A 13,947-nucleotide genomic window follows, 5' to 3' on the forward strand; every position below is an offset into this window, starting at 1 on the left:
CCGCATCCATAGCATCCTCTCTTTCTTTGCTCATTTCTTTGATTTGTGAAAATGAGATCTTGAATTTGGATGGGCACACCCTTGACATTGAGCCTTTGGATCATCTTCTCCACCTTGTTGATTAATTTGATTGATTCTTCATCAAGGTCAGAGGTGGAGGAGGAAGATTGATCATCATCACTTGAATCTTCATCATCATCATCATCGTCCTCTTCTTCTTCTTCATCTTCACTTGAGGAGCTTGAGCTTGAGCTTGTCTCAACTTGCTTCCCCTTCATCTTCTTTTTCTCGCTACATGCGAGAGCTTTGCCTTTGCTTGATGAAGAAGCTTCTTCTTGACCCATCTTACATGACATTTCAAATGCCAATAACTATACCCGGGGTCATGGTGCTCAAGTCCTCCATATTGTGAAGGATGGTGATGATGCTTGCATATTTCTTTTGTGGTAGCACGGAGATGATCTTCCTCACGATGTCCGCATCATCTAGCTTTATTAATCCTATTGAATGGAGCTCATTGATAATTAGATTCAAACGAGAATACATATCATGAACAAGCTCATCATCATTCATTGTAAATGAATCATAATTTTATTTAGCTAGATAATGTTTTTGCTCATGGACATTACTTGTGCTATCATGGAGCTCTTGGAGTTTTAACCAAATTTCATGTGCCGTATTTAAAGTGAATACTTGGTTAAGCACATCCATGCTAAATGATTCAAACAAGTAATTCTTAGCTCTAGCATTGAAATGCATTTCTTTTTCATCACTCTTTGTGGGTTTTTTCAGGATTCTTAATGGGTTTCATCCCATCACGAGTGACTCTCCAAACTCCCAAATCAACCGCCTCAAGGTGGCAAGCCATTCTAGCCTTATAGTAAGGGAAGTTAGTGCCATCAAAGTGTGGAGGCCTAGAGGTATCCATCCCAACAACTCTAAATAGCGTCGGCTCAACGGCGGTTAAGCCAAAGGTCCAAAATGAGCCAACCGGCTCTAATACCAATTGAAGGGGATCATGACGCCTAAGAGGGGGGGGGGTGAATTAGGCAACTTAAAATTCTAACTCTAAACTATGGCCTCTTTTTCTAACCTTAGCAAAAACCTATGCAAAAGACAAACTATCTAAATATGTAACTACGGTTTTGCTAATGTGTTGCTATCTCTACCGCAAAAGGAGTAATGCAATCAATGTAAATGCGAAAGTTAAAGAGTAAGGTAGAGATATGCAAACTCCCATCGACGACTCTGGTATTTTTACCGAGGTATCGAGAAGCACGTAAGCTTCCCCCTAGTCCTCGTTGGAGGCCCTCGCAAGGAATCCCTCGCAAGGGCCAAGCTCCCGGTCGGGTAACTCTGTGGATAGCCTTGGGCCTTCCCCACGCGCAAGTGGGTCTCCGACATGCCTTCCGGTAAGCCTCTCCCGGATGCTCCCCGCCATCTTCACTATCAAGCTTCCGACCGAAACGCCACGGGCCTTGTTCTCTCCGGTACACGGTGGCGGACACACCACAAACGCGGTTGGTGTGATCTCGCAAGACTACAAGCCCCTCCGATGTACAACAACAGTGCGCGCAAGCACCGAGTGGTAAGAGGTATGCAAACCTTACTAAACACTAGGCCTAAACCTAGAGCAAGCGCATAAGCAGTGGTCTAATCAACCTAAGCACTTCACAAAGCACCTACGCTAATCACCTAATGAATCACTAAGCACTATGCAAGTGGAGATCACTACAATGGTGTATCAACATGCTTGGTATGTTTCCTCAGCTCTACCCCAACCAAATAGCCGGTTGGGGGGTCTATTTATAAGCCCCACTGTGAAAGTAGCCGTTGGGGATGAAATCCCGCTTTCTGCTACTGACCAGACGCTGAAGTCGTTCTGACCGGACGTGTCCGGTCGTCCCGACCGTTGAAGCTGTGAACATTGATCGGACGCTGCCAGCGTCCGGTCACTTGCCACCGGACATGTTCGGTCATAGTTTTGCTGCTCTGGAACCTCTCTGTACTCGATTGGATGCTGCTTCCCTACGTCCAATCGGTTTCGCCGCCAGCGTCTGGTCGCTGCAGCTGATGCCAGTTTGCCGAGCCTCATTACCGGAGCGTCCGGTCCAGCGTTCGGTTGCTTCTGCCAACGTCCGATCCAGCGTCCGGTCGCATCTACGAGCTCGTTTCTTCGTGATCTTGCGTACGGCTTGGTTCCTATCTTCATGCTTGGACTTTGCTTGATGTCTTGGGTCTTCTCTTGAGCTTCTAAGATCTTGATAATAGTGTTGATCATTGAATCATCACTTTGCCTTTGTCCAAGTCACGTCTTACCCCCTATTGGACTACCAAACAATCACTTGCAAATTCATTAGTCCAATGTGGTTGTGTTGGTCATCAAACACCAAAATCCAAAGTAAATGGACCTAGGGTCCATTTTCCTTACACTGTGGCCTGACCACCGCCAGTTCTAGGTGCATGGAGCCGCCGCCGCTGCTTACGTAGCCAGGCGGTGCTGCCGCCAGCCCAACCGCGCTGCCGCACTACCGCCCTACGCCGCACCATAGCCATTGCCGGTATCGTCGCCTCGCCATCATGTCCATGCCTCCCTCTACATCTTTGTGCCGCTGCCAGCCCAGTGCGATGCCGCCTCTACTGTGCGCACGTGGTCAGGCTCGCCGTTGCCTTGTCATTTAAGACAGTATGGCCACGTGGGCCATGCCGGTCGGGGATGCGTGTGCTTATCCATAGCTTCTGCACGCGTGCCTCCATGATCACATCGACCGCGTCCTGCCAAGGCATGGATGAGCCGAGGCCACTTGCCGCGCCCTGTCTCTCTCTCTTTCTCTCTTCTCCCTCTACTGCCACATCGAGCTGCGCCATCAATTGGCCACCAAGTGATCACCTCCATTCAATTTAGCGCATCCACGCCTTCACCATCAGGTGCTCGCACTGGCTGACCCCACCCAGCCATGAAGAAGGCACGTCCAAGCTCCAATTTTGGAGTTTCCCCACCGCGGTGCCGATAAGGCCGTGTCCAGCCATGGATGTGGGTAGCCCTCCTACCGACCATCCCAAGCCAATTCGCCTACACCAATAGCTTCACCTCATCTCCCTCTCCACCTTGCGCACACCAGCTGAACTGTTACCGCCTTCCCATCGTCGCTGACGCGACCGTGCCACCACGGTGCGGCACCGCACGGCTCGACCGCATGTGGCCAGCCCTCTTCCCTCATCCACCTCCCCAACTGTCACCTTGGCCTAGTCTAGGGTAGCCTCCTAATGCTCACGTGCTAACCAATTAGGCCTGTAGTTACCCAGCTCACCAGAACAGTGGTGCTGCCGTTGCGGATGGCCGCGCGCTGCTGCAGCCTTCCCCAACCAATCATGTCACCCCACACCGCCGCTTAGCGTAGCCGCTCGGGTCAGAGATGGTGATCGACCCGTTAGGTGGGCCTGCTCAGGTCCCAGGTGTCCACCGTAGGCGCTCGGTGCAACCGCTCGCCGCGCCACCGTGCGCTAGGTCGCCGAGGGTGTGCGTGGGGAAATTCTTAGAAAACCAAGGGGTTATGTGAAAAGGTTTGAGAGAGGGGAAAATAGTGTTAGTACTTAGTTGTCATTTGGGAGAAGTTCGAGGTTTTTTTTGCAAAATCGCCAGCGCGCGAGATTCCCCAGCTACGGGCCATCTCGCGCTGCAGGCCGACCTCGTGTGGGCCGTACCGTGGGCCACCGTGCGCTCGCATGCGCTGCATCGCGTGGGCCGCGCGTGTGGGCCATGCGGGAGAATTTATTTTTCTTTTTCATAAGGAATTAGAAATAGTTTTCTAATTTAATTTTTGAGCTGATCTTTGTAAATCATATAAAATCATGTAGGTGTCCAAAAATTGTGAAACAAATTTTGCTAGGTTCCTAAAATTGTGCTCTATCTATTAGTGTATTTAGTTCATATATGTACATGTTGATACTAGGAGCTATTAAATCATTTGAGAGTGCTCAATATTATTAGGTTAAATATTGTAGGAATTTTTGTGGTAAATTGGTGATAGCTTTAGTCCTAAAATTTTTATGGTAGCTTTATTGTATTATTATGTGCTCACTTTAATTTTTGTAGCCTTAGAATAGATTAAGCATTAGGGTAGTTAAATGCTCTTTGTTTCAATATACATTAAATCATTAGTAGAAATAAAGATATATCCTTAATTTGTAAAGCTATGTGTTTGTTAGTTGAATCCAACACCTTGCTTGATGAAAATGATAGTTAGCTTAGTATCTTAGTCATTAGAGCTAGCTTAGTAGCTTAGTATGCGTATTCTTAGTTTAGGAGTTGCTGTTGCTTAAATGCTAAGTGTTGCATCATCATCGCATGCATATAGAGAACGAGTTGGTGGAGATCGTTGCCACCGGTGATCATGAGTTCGAGGAGTATGAGGAGAAGATTCTCATGCAGGAGAAGGTCCTAGAGCGCCATCGACTGACTCAGCTAACACCGCGCCTGCCCAAGGCAAGCCTCGGTGCATAACCCCTTATTTTTGGATAATCACTGTTTATATATGTTATGTGCATTTACGTTACATGAATTTTATGGAAACCACAAGCATAGATATACCTGTCCTAAGAGTCTTACTAGTGCGGGTTTGAGTAGCTGCTATGCTTAGGTTTCAGTAGCATGAGTAACATGTCGTTACTCATAATAGGTGATTATTATAATTACTCTCAAAATAAAATGATGAAAGAAAAAATGGAGACAGGGCAGGGATATGGTATGGGTATTGGTGGGTGTAATAGGTTGTGTCCCATGGCCAATGGGGCTTAGCTTGGTTACACTTTCTTCCTTATCCATGTCGATTAAGGACCATCCGTTGCTATGGATGGTAGTCAGGTCACGGACTTATTATCCTGAGCACATACTTGCTTATGGGAGTGGGAAGGCTTGTAGAGCTCTTGTCGGTGCGAAAAGTGACCAACACGTAAATATTTGTAGTTTTGCCATATATTGTGATCGGATGTGGCCTAGCACTCAATGACACAGGGTTTGTACTGGTTCACGCAACATGCCCTACATCCAGTTTGAGTTAGTCAGTGACTTTATTCCTGAGCCCAGGTGCTCGAAGTTTGCTGTGGGGTTACAAACTAGAGGGAGTAAGATTGGGGGTATAAGAGGTTCGGTCGGACTCTGGACCGAAGGGCCAAGAGTGACGGGAGCTCCAATGTGCGCTAAGTGTTCAAACATATGCTCTATCTGGCTTTAGAGTTCTAGAACCAAGCTGAGAGAATTGGAATCAATCGTTTGAAATCCTTTAGGAGAGAGCGCATCCCCTTTTATAGGCAAAGGGGATGGCCTTACAAGAGAGAGAGAGAGAGAGTGAGAGTGAGCGTGTGTGTCCTAGTCTTGTTGCCCACGCCGTTGGATACAAGATGGTTTGTTGGCGTCTATAATACTATTGACGCCCTGATGCATGTGGTTGGTTCCATCGTGTTCTTCTGGTATGGCAAATGTCGGCGCCTACCATACTGTAGGACAAATGTCGGTGCCCACAACACTATTCATGTCCTGACATGTCTGGAAGGTTGCAAAGTACCCCTCTGACATGGCCTGACAATACTGTCCTATAGGTGTGCAGGGTACGATCCTTGATATTGCGGTTGACTTATGTGCGTTACCTTATCTGCTCCACCTGATTTCTCAGGTCCTCACTGAGCAGACATCCCCATTCGGTCGTTCCCAGTCGGCTTCGACCACGCTGGTTGGAGAAGAGCCACAGGTAGAGGTTTGGTGTGCTCCCTATCGGAGACGTGGGTCTGAGTTGGAAAGCGAGCATTGTCCTCTCCTTGGCTAGGCCTTCTGGTCGGAGAGAGTGGGTCGGAGTCAGAAGCGAGCATTGTCCTCTCCTTAGCTAGGCCTTCTGGTCAGAGGGGCAGGTCGGAGTCAGAAGCAAGCGTCGTTCCTCCTTGGCCAGGCCTTCCGGTCGAAGGCTGGGTCGCCCTTCCAGCCTGTTGTTAGGTATTTGGGTTGGCCCAAGAGTTGCGCATCATTCGCAACATCGTCTGCTGAGCCGAGCTTTTGCTGGGAAGTAGGTCCATTAGGGACCCTAGGTCTATGAACCCGATAGGAGCCCCTGAGGCCCCGGGCAATTCGGGTAGAATCGTCTAGGTGATTTTTCATTTTGACAGCGGTTGAATTTTTTGATAGCGGGTGCGCATGAGCGCACCCACGGGTGGAGCCCCTAAGCCTCCAGGCAATTCGGGTAGAATCATCTAGGGTTTTTTTTTTCATTTTGCCAGTGGGTGTAGCCCTCGAGCCCCCGAGCAATTCGGGTAGAATTGTCTGGGGGGTTTTCATTTTGCCAATAGGGGAATTTTTCATTTTGACAGTGGGTGCGCGCGAGCGCACTCGCGGGTGTAGCCCCTGAGCCCCTGGGTGACTCAGTAGAATCGTCTGAGGGGTTTTTGTTTTGATAGCAGGGGAATTTTTCGTTTTGACAGTGGGTGCGCGTGAGTGCACCCGCGGGTGTAGCCCCTGAGCCCCTCAGTGACTGGTGAGTTGGTTGGAGGCTGAGTATCTTGGTACTCTTTCCTAGGGCCACAGACTGTCATTCGGGGTGTTCTCCCGTGTTTGTCCCACCTGCGACCTGCGTGGTCGATTGATTTCCTGAGTCAATGTCGGGCGACCTGAGCCCCTGAGCCCCATTGGGCTTGGTAGGGGTGGGTCTTGTTCCGTGCTTTACCCCGTCCGTGGTTTCTACAACTGGAGGGGCTGAGCTAACGTCGCTTGCCTCGATGGCTCGAGTGACGCGCTCGGTGAGCTCTCTAACGGGCAAGTTCGAGCAAAATCCGGGTTCATCATTTGTGATGGGGTCGGCATAGCCCTCATGTGGCATTCCACTACTCCTTAACCTACCTCCTAGTAGATGCTGGGGTCATTTCGGAGACCGATTCAGGTGGCCCGCTGGCGTCCCCTCGATGGGGATTCTGTGGGCATGGCTCGAGGCTAGGATCGAACGAGAAGGTTGAGATAACCATGTGTGCTTCTGAGCATAGTAGGCGAGGGTCACTAGGGCTCATATATCTTTTCTCCCCTAGCTCTGTTTGACATGAGGTGGCCTTGAGCCCTTCGTGGGCCGGCCTTCGAACCTCGATCAGTCGTTGCTCATGTTGAATGAGGCAACTACCGCTTTGTGATGCAACACGAAGCATTGTGATGCATTAGCTGCATATGCGATGCTTTGGGTGTATGGGATGCATGAATGATTGTATGAATGTGTGAATGCATGTATGAGAGTGGATGAATGAATGATCATGCATCAGAAAAATGAAGCAAGAGGGTTTGGTGAAGTTACCTTGATGACTCGAGTGACGGGTTTGAGGAGTTTTTACTAGATATGTCTGAAAGGGATCCATGTTCATCATTCATGACGGAGATGGCATGGCCCACATGGGGTGTCCCACTATTCCTTACCTGTCTCTCGGCAGTCGCCTAAATCGTTCGATCGACTCAGGAAGCCCGTTGGTCTCTCCCCGATAGAGATCCCATTGTTGGACCCTTCCAAGTCCGGCTTGGGAAGGCAGAGGGCCATCTACGTGTGGTTGTGCCTTGTTTCCTATGCTCGGCGTGTGGTAGTGGTGGGCCATGTCCAGGCCATGTCCCATCTAACCAGGCACCATTTCATCGGGCAGGGCCCATCCCATTAGTCAGGACGCGTCCCACTGCATCCCATCCGCATTGAATGGGGGAAGGGAGTGGGTTTTTTGCACCAACCCTTCATCTTTCTCAAACTACCATGTCTCCTCCTTGAATGGGGGAAGGGAGAGGGTTTTTCACCCCAATCCTTCACCTTTCTCCAACTATTGCATCTCCTCTAAAATAGGGGAAGGGAGAGGGGTTTTGTCCCAATCCTTCGCCTATTCTCCAACTGCTCCTCCTCCTCCTCCTTCTTCCTTTTTGCCAAGCACGTTGTGTCGCGGTGATTACTAAGTGAGAGAGGGTAAAGTGAGGGAGAGGAAAACTCATAGATCCATTCATGAGTGTGAAGCGCGATGTTGAGCTGGAGGCCATCCAATGTGGACGAGGCGGTGCTGACCGCCTTCACCGAGAAGGGGCTGCTCCCATCGAAGGAGGTGGCGCACTGGAGGGCTCCTACACCGAGGGAAGCCATTCCATGACCTTGGGTCGACGAGGTCGTATCCTTCCTTGCCTTCCATGAGCGTGGGCTAGGATACCCCACGCACTAATTCCTGCACGGGCTCCTCAATGAGTGGGGCCTGGAGCTACAACATCTCAATCTGACTGGGGTGCTACACGTTGCTGGCTTTGTCATCGTCTACGAGGCCTTCCTCGGGATGGAGCTGCATGTAGACCTCTTTCGGTGGATCTTCACCGAACGAGCTTTATCAGAGGGGAAGCCGCCCAGGACCGCGTCGATGGGGGGTTTCACCCTTTAGAAGAAGTCAAGGCCATCGGGCTCCTACCTCGCATACTCCCCCTGCGACTCCAATCGGGGGTGGCATGGGGAGTGATTCTATATCCGAAACCCGGTGGAGGCGCCATTCCTGTTGTTCACCGGAAGGAGGCTGGAGAGGTAGGAGAGTTGGTCGTGGGGGCCCTCCAGTTGGTAAAACAAACTAGAGGTCATCAAGGTGGAGCTCTAGAAGCTGATGCAGCACGGCCCTGATGGGCTGAGGGAGTCCACACCTTCTTTTGCCATCGGGTCGCTCCGCTGGCAGAGAGGAGCCGGCTGATGTTGATGTACTCTAGCCTGATGGATCTTGACCGCGCATCGCCAAAGGAGTTGGCACAGGACGAGGTCTGGAGCCAGCTTGATCGAGTGCTGCAACTGAAGGCCCGAGAGACACTCAAAGGAGTGCCTGGACCTCTCCACGTCGGAAAGCTATCCAACCTAGTATGCTCCCCTCCCCCTTTTCCATGACCTTTTTTTCTCTTGCTTTCCTTTGTTCTAACTTCGAGTCATCCATTTCATAAGGACTTGCCGGCTACAAATCCTGGCCACATCTTTCGAGGGGGCTAGAGGGCATGGCTCAGCAAGCTGCCCTAAAGGAGGCGGTGGACGCCTAGAAGAAGAAGAGAGCTAAGAAGGCTCGGAGGAGGCATAAGAAGGAGAAGGAGATCGCCCGGTGTGTGCGGGCCAAGGAAAATAGGAGTGATGTGGAAGCAGAGCTCGAGTCAGAGGAGCCCATAGAGATGGGCAACGATGCGAGCTCCTCCAAGAATGAAGGAGGCCAGGAGGTCGTCATGACCTCGATGGAGCGTTCGAGCCTGTGGCCACTTTTGTTCATGGTGGGCGGGACACGGAGAGACACGGTGATGTTCCCATGTTAAGGAAGCGCACCGTGAGCTCGGATGCCACCACCGAGCGAGGGGCGAAGCAGACATGGTTGCCATGGCCTTTGGAGGCATCGCCCTCCCTTGCTCCAAACATGGTGGGGGTAAGCTGGTAGGTTGGAGGAGCAGGCTTGCACCCCCGCATCTTTGGGGCCAGCACCGGCGCATGATCGACAATGGCGGGATGCCCCGCCAGCTTCTCCGGTGGGCCATCACAAGCCGGCGGTCGTGGTGGCTCGTGAGCCAATTAGGAACCGGACAGGTCGACTCCCCCCTCAGTCAATGTGAGGGGGCACGGGTTGCGACCCATGAGCGGTCCTCGTTCGGTGGGCCCGTTGCCAGCGGGTCGGGGTTTTAGGGCCTTGCCCCTTGCTCTAGGTATGTACCCAGGTATCTTTTGATCTCATAGTTTGAGTTTTTTAGTGCGACTGACCTATACTCTTTTTGACAGTGGCCAGATACTGATGGGACTGAGCATCGCCCCACCTCCCATGCAGGACGAGTGGAGGCCCAGCCTACAGCAGGTCACGATGAGCCATGGGGAAAGCAGGCTGGCGGCGGTGCGACCTTCCCCTCTAGGGGTTGAGCCCTCTCGACCGGTCACGGGCTCAGCAGCAGCGGTGGTGATGGCGACAATCCCGGTGGCAACAACGGAGGCTAGGTCAGAGGTGACTTTCATGATCCCTCCCGCACTAGCTACAGTGGAAGAGAGGAGGGAGACCGAGCTCCCTGCCTCGCCCGGCGGAGGGACTCACGGCTCGCCCTCCTGGTCGAAGCTAGAGGTGTCAGGGGGTGACATGGCCAGGCCGGAGGCAGAACTTCCATCGACGGGCCGTGGGGTCGAGGCAATGGAGATCCCCTCCCCTAGTGAGGTAGGTGCTAGGGTGGAGCCACCGGTGATCCCATCGTCGTAGGAGCTAGCGGTGGTCCGGTCGTCTGCTGGGCCTTCCAGCGGGTTGGGGGTGAGCCAAGACCTGGTGTGGCCCTGCCTTGGCGACCCGAGGAAGGTTCAGTTCATCCTTCGGGATGAGTAGGAGGTGCAGCTCTAGGACATACTTGGGGGGAGAGGACTCGCGATGGAGTCCGATCTCGCCCAAACCAATGCGAGGCTCAAGGAGGCCTTGGAGCGAGTCAAGTTCGTCCATCAGGCGGTTACGGTCAACCTGCCCTGCATCACAGAGGTAAGTTTTCTGTGTTTTTAGCATTTGTCCTCTACTCCTTGGTCTCTCACTGGTTGTTTCAGCATGTTTGCTTCTTGCTTTGTAGGGTTTAGAGGAGATGTCGAGCCACAAGTCCTGTTTCCTTTGGGAGGAGCATGCTCGGATGGAGCAAGAGGCTACGATGTCACGGCAGGTCGACAAGCCAGCTAGAGTCCATCCACCACGAGTTCCAAGACCGGGCGATTGAGGCGATGGGAGCGCAGGTAGCAAAATTGCTTGCGGTGGAACGAGCGACTACCGCCGAGTGGGCACTTGACACGGTGAAGGTCCTATTGGCGGAGACTGAGGCAGCAAAGGTCTAGTTGGCAGAGACTAAGGCAGCACTCTAGGAGTCCCTAGAGGCTCTGGAGTCAGACCGGAAGGCCCGATTGGAGGTCGACCAAGAAGTGCTCGTGCTCCATGGCCAGGTGCTTGGGATGAAGGAGTTGAACGCTCGGTTGCGTGAGAAGGTGAATCGGTAGGAGGAAGGACTCTCCATCCTCAAGAACACCCACCTTGGTATGTACCCCTTCCGCTTTTGGTTGATGCCTTAGTTTTTCCCATCCCTTGCTTCTGAGCTTGTCGTCCTTCTTCAGAATTGGGTGGCAGGGTTGGATCGCTGGAGCGAGAGCTGGAGACAACCAAGGTGGCGACTGGTCAGAGTGCAGAGGCACTGGCCAAGTCCCTTGAAGAGTGACATGCTCTCAAGGGGGAGCTCGACTAGATCCACAATGTTGCCTAGGTCATCGTCTCGGAGGTGTTTGGGTCGGCGCCGAGCACCAGCCCGCCCGCCATCCACCTGGCAGAGGTCCCAAACGAGATTTGGGCGCTCATCTCCGATGGGATGTTCTACAGGACATCGGGGGTGCTGACTTCGGTGGTGACGCACCACCCAATCCTGTACTTCACTGCCATCTATAGTGGGTACGCCGATAGCTAGGGTGCGGATGCCATCCATGCGCTCGGGGAGAGCTTGTTGCCATGCGCACAGATGGTGGCCGAGCAAGTCTCTGTGCAGTGGGTGATGGATGCTCGCCGCACGAGCGTGGCCGAAGGCGTGTGTCAAGAAGATGTCCCCTAGCCTATGGATGGAGTGGAGGTTGGGTTGGAAGCGAACATCGTCCCACCTCCGACTGAGCCGAACATCGTCCTGTCAGAGACCGAGTAGTTTTTATCCTCGTCGACCGAGCCGGCAGCCGATGCTGCGGGGCGGCCATAATAGAATGTAAAGTAAAAACAATAAATATGTGTAAGGGATAAGTTCATGGGGGAGCCCCCCTATGTAAACATTTTTGTGTATTCATGAATACATCAATTTTGTTTTGTGATGGAATTACTTCATAAGGGGAAGCTTGTCCCATCCGTTCCTTATTTTTACCCTAGCATAACTTTGTTTTTTATTCTTTCTTTTTTGCACCTACCCGTTTGAACCATAGGCTACAACCTTAAGAACCTGGGCATGGCCCACAAGGCTTAGCTACTCATAACTATAGGTCGTGTCGGGGTGTGATTGGTCAGAATGTTTAAAGCATAAGTTACATATGGTAATTAAAGGAACGGACTACCCTTTCATTTGGGTGAAAAGTATTTACTTATAAGATAGTAAAAAAGAGAGGTGGTATCGCACCCTCATGGAGCCCTTGAGTGACTCGTGCCGAAAGTGTTTGGGCTAGGGTGCTTGTAGGAGCAAAAGTTGAAATGAAAGAAAGTAGTAAGACCTAATTTTTAGGGGAAGAAATGACGTAGCTGTTTGATGTTCTAAGTGTTGGTGAGAACATTGCCGTTGTTGTCCTTCAGTCGGTAGGTGCCTGGTCGGATTACTTTGGTCACTATATAGGGTCCTTCCCATGGTGGAGAGAGTTTGTGTTTCTCCTTGGTTGATTGGGTCCTTCAGAGCATGAGGTCTCCGACCTCAAGGATCCTCCCTCTGATTTTCCTTTCATGGTACCTACGAAGAGTTTGCTGGTAGCGAGCAGAGTAGATGACGGTCGTCTTGCAGGCCTCCTTGAGCAGGTTGACTATGTCTTGCTGAGCCTCCGTGGCTCGGTCGCGATCAAAAGCCTTCACTCTTGGGGCATCGTGGTCGACGTTAGAGGGCAACACCGCTTTAGCTCCATAGGCCAGGAAGAAGGGTGTGAACCCTGTGGATTAGTTTAGGGTTGTTCTTAGGCTCTAAAGGATCACTGGAACATCCACAACCCATCGCCTAATGTACTTATTGAGTCGGTCGAAGATCCATGGCTTGAGTCCTTGGAGGACCATGCCATTGGCTCGTTCGACCTGACCATTGGTGCACGGATGTCCGACCGAGGCCCAGTCGATCCTGATGCTATATCCATCACAAAAGTCTAGGAACTTTTTATCGGTGAAGTTAGTTCCATGGTCAGTGATGATATAGTTAGGAACACCGAACCGGTAGATGATGTCAAGGAAGAACTTGACCGCCTCTTCCGAATGAATGTTGGTTTGCCTCTATCCACTTGTTGAATTTGTCGACCGCTATGAGTAGGTGAGTGAAGCCTCCCGGGCCCTTTTTGAGGGGTCCTACCATGTTGAGGCCCTAGACCATGAATGGCTAGGTGATGGGGATGGTTTAGAGCTCCTATGCCTGCAAATGAGTTTGCTGAGCATAGAACTGGCATCCCTCGCACCTACGGACGACCTCCTCTGCATCTCATAGTACGGTGGGCTAGTAAAAACCTTAGCGAAAGGCTTTTCTGACCAGCGATCTCGGGGCCACATGATGTCCACAGATTCTGGCATGGACCTCAAGGAGGAGTTGTTTCCCTTGGTTGGTAGGGATGCACTTCATGAGTATACCTGACGGACTTCATTTGTAAAGTTCGTTACTAAGTGTGATGAACATCTTGGTGCGTCGAGTGATCTATCGCACTTTAGTCCTTTTGGGTGGGAGAACCTCCTTGAGGAGGTAGGCGAGTAGCGGTGCTCACTAGTCGGTTTGATCGAGTGCCACCACGGCGACGTCGGTGGGCGACGTCATCATGGAGGCACCGGGGTCGAAGCTCCCAAGCGCCAGGTTGGCATCGAGGTGTGTCTGGATTGGACTTTACAGGATGTGGGTGGATGGCTCATGAAGGTCATTGATGAAGACCCCATCCAGAGATGAAACCCGCCTGGCGGCCAATTTTGTGAGGAAATTGATGTAGCTCGATCCCCTGGAATTTGTCCTCGAGCTTGCGCACCTCCTGGCAGTATGCTGCCATGAGGGGTTTTTTACAAGAGGACTCCTTCCTTACTTGTTCGACGACCAACTCTTAGTCACCGTGGACGTATAGCCATGTAGCGCCGAGCTCGATGGCGATGCATAGTCCATTGATGAGGGCCTCGTATTCCATGGCATTGTTTGAGGCCGAATAGTGGAGGCAGATCGCATAGCGGAGCCTGCTCCCATTTGGGGAGATCAGA

The sequence above is a fragment of the Miscanthus floridulus genome, chromosome 16 (assembly GCF_019320115.1).
Source record: "Miscanthus floridulus cultivar M001 chromosome 16, ASM1932011v1, whole genome shotgun sequence".
NCBI lineage: Eukaryota > Viridiplantae > Streptophyta > Magnoliopsida > Poales > Poaceae > Miscanthus > Miscanthus floridulus.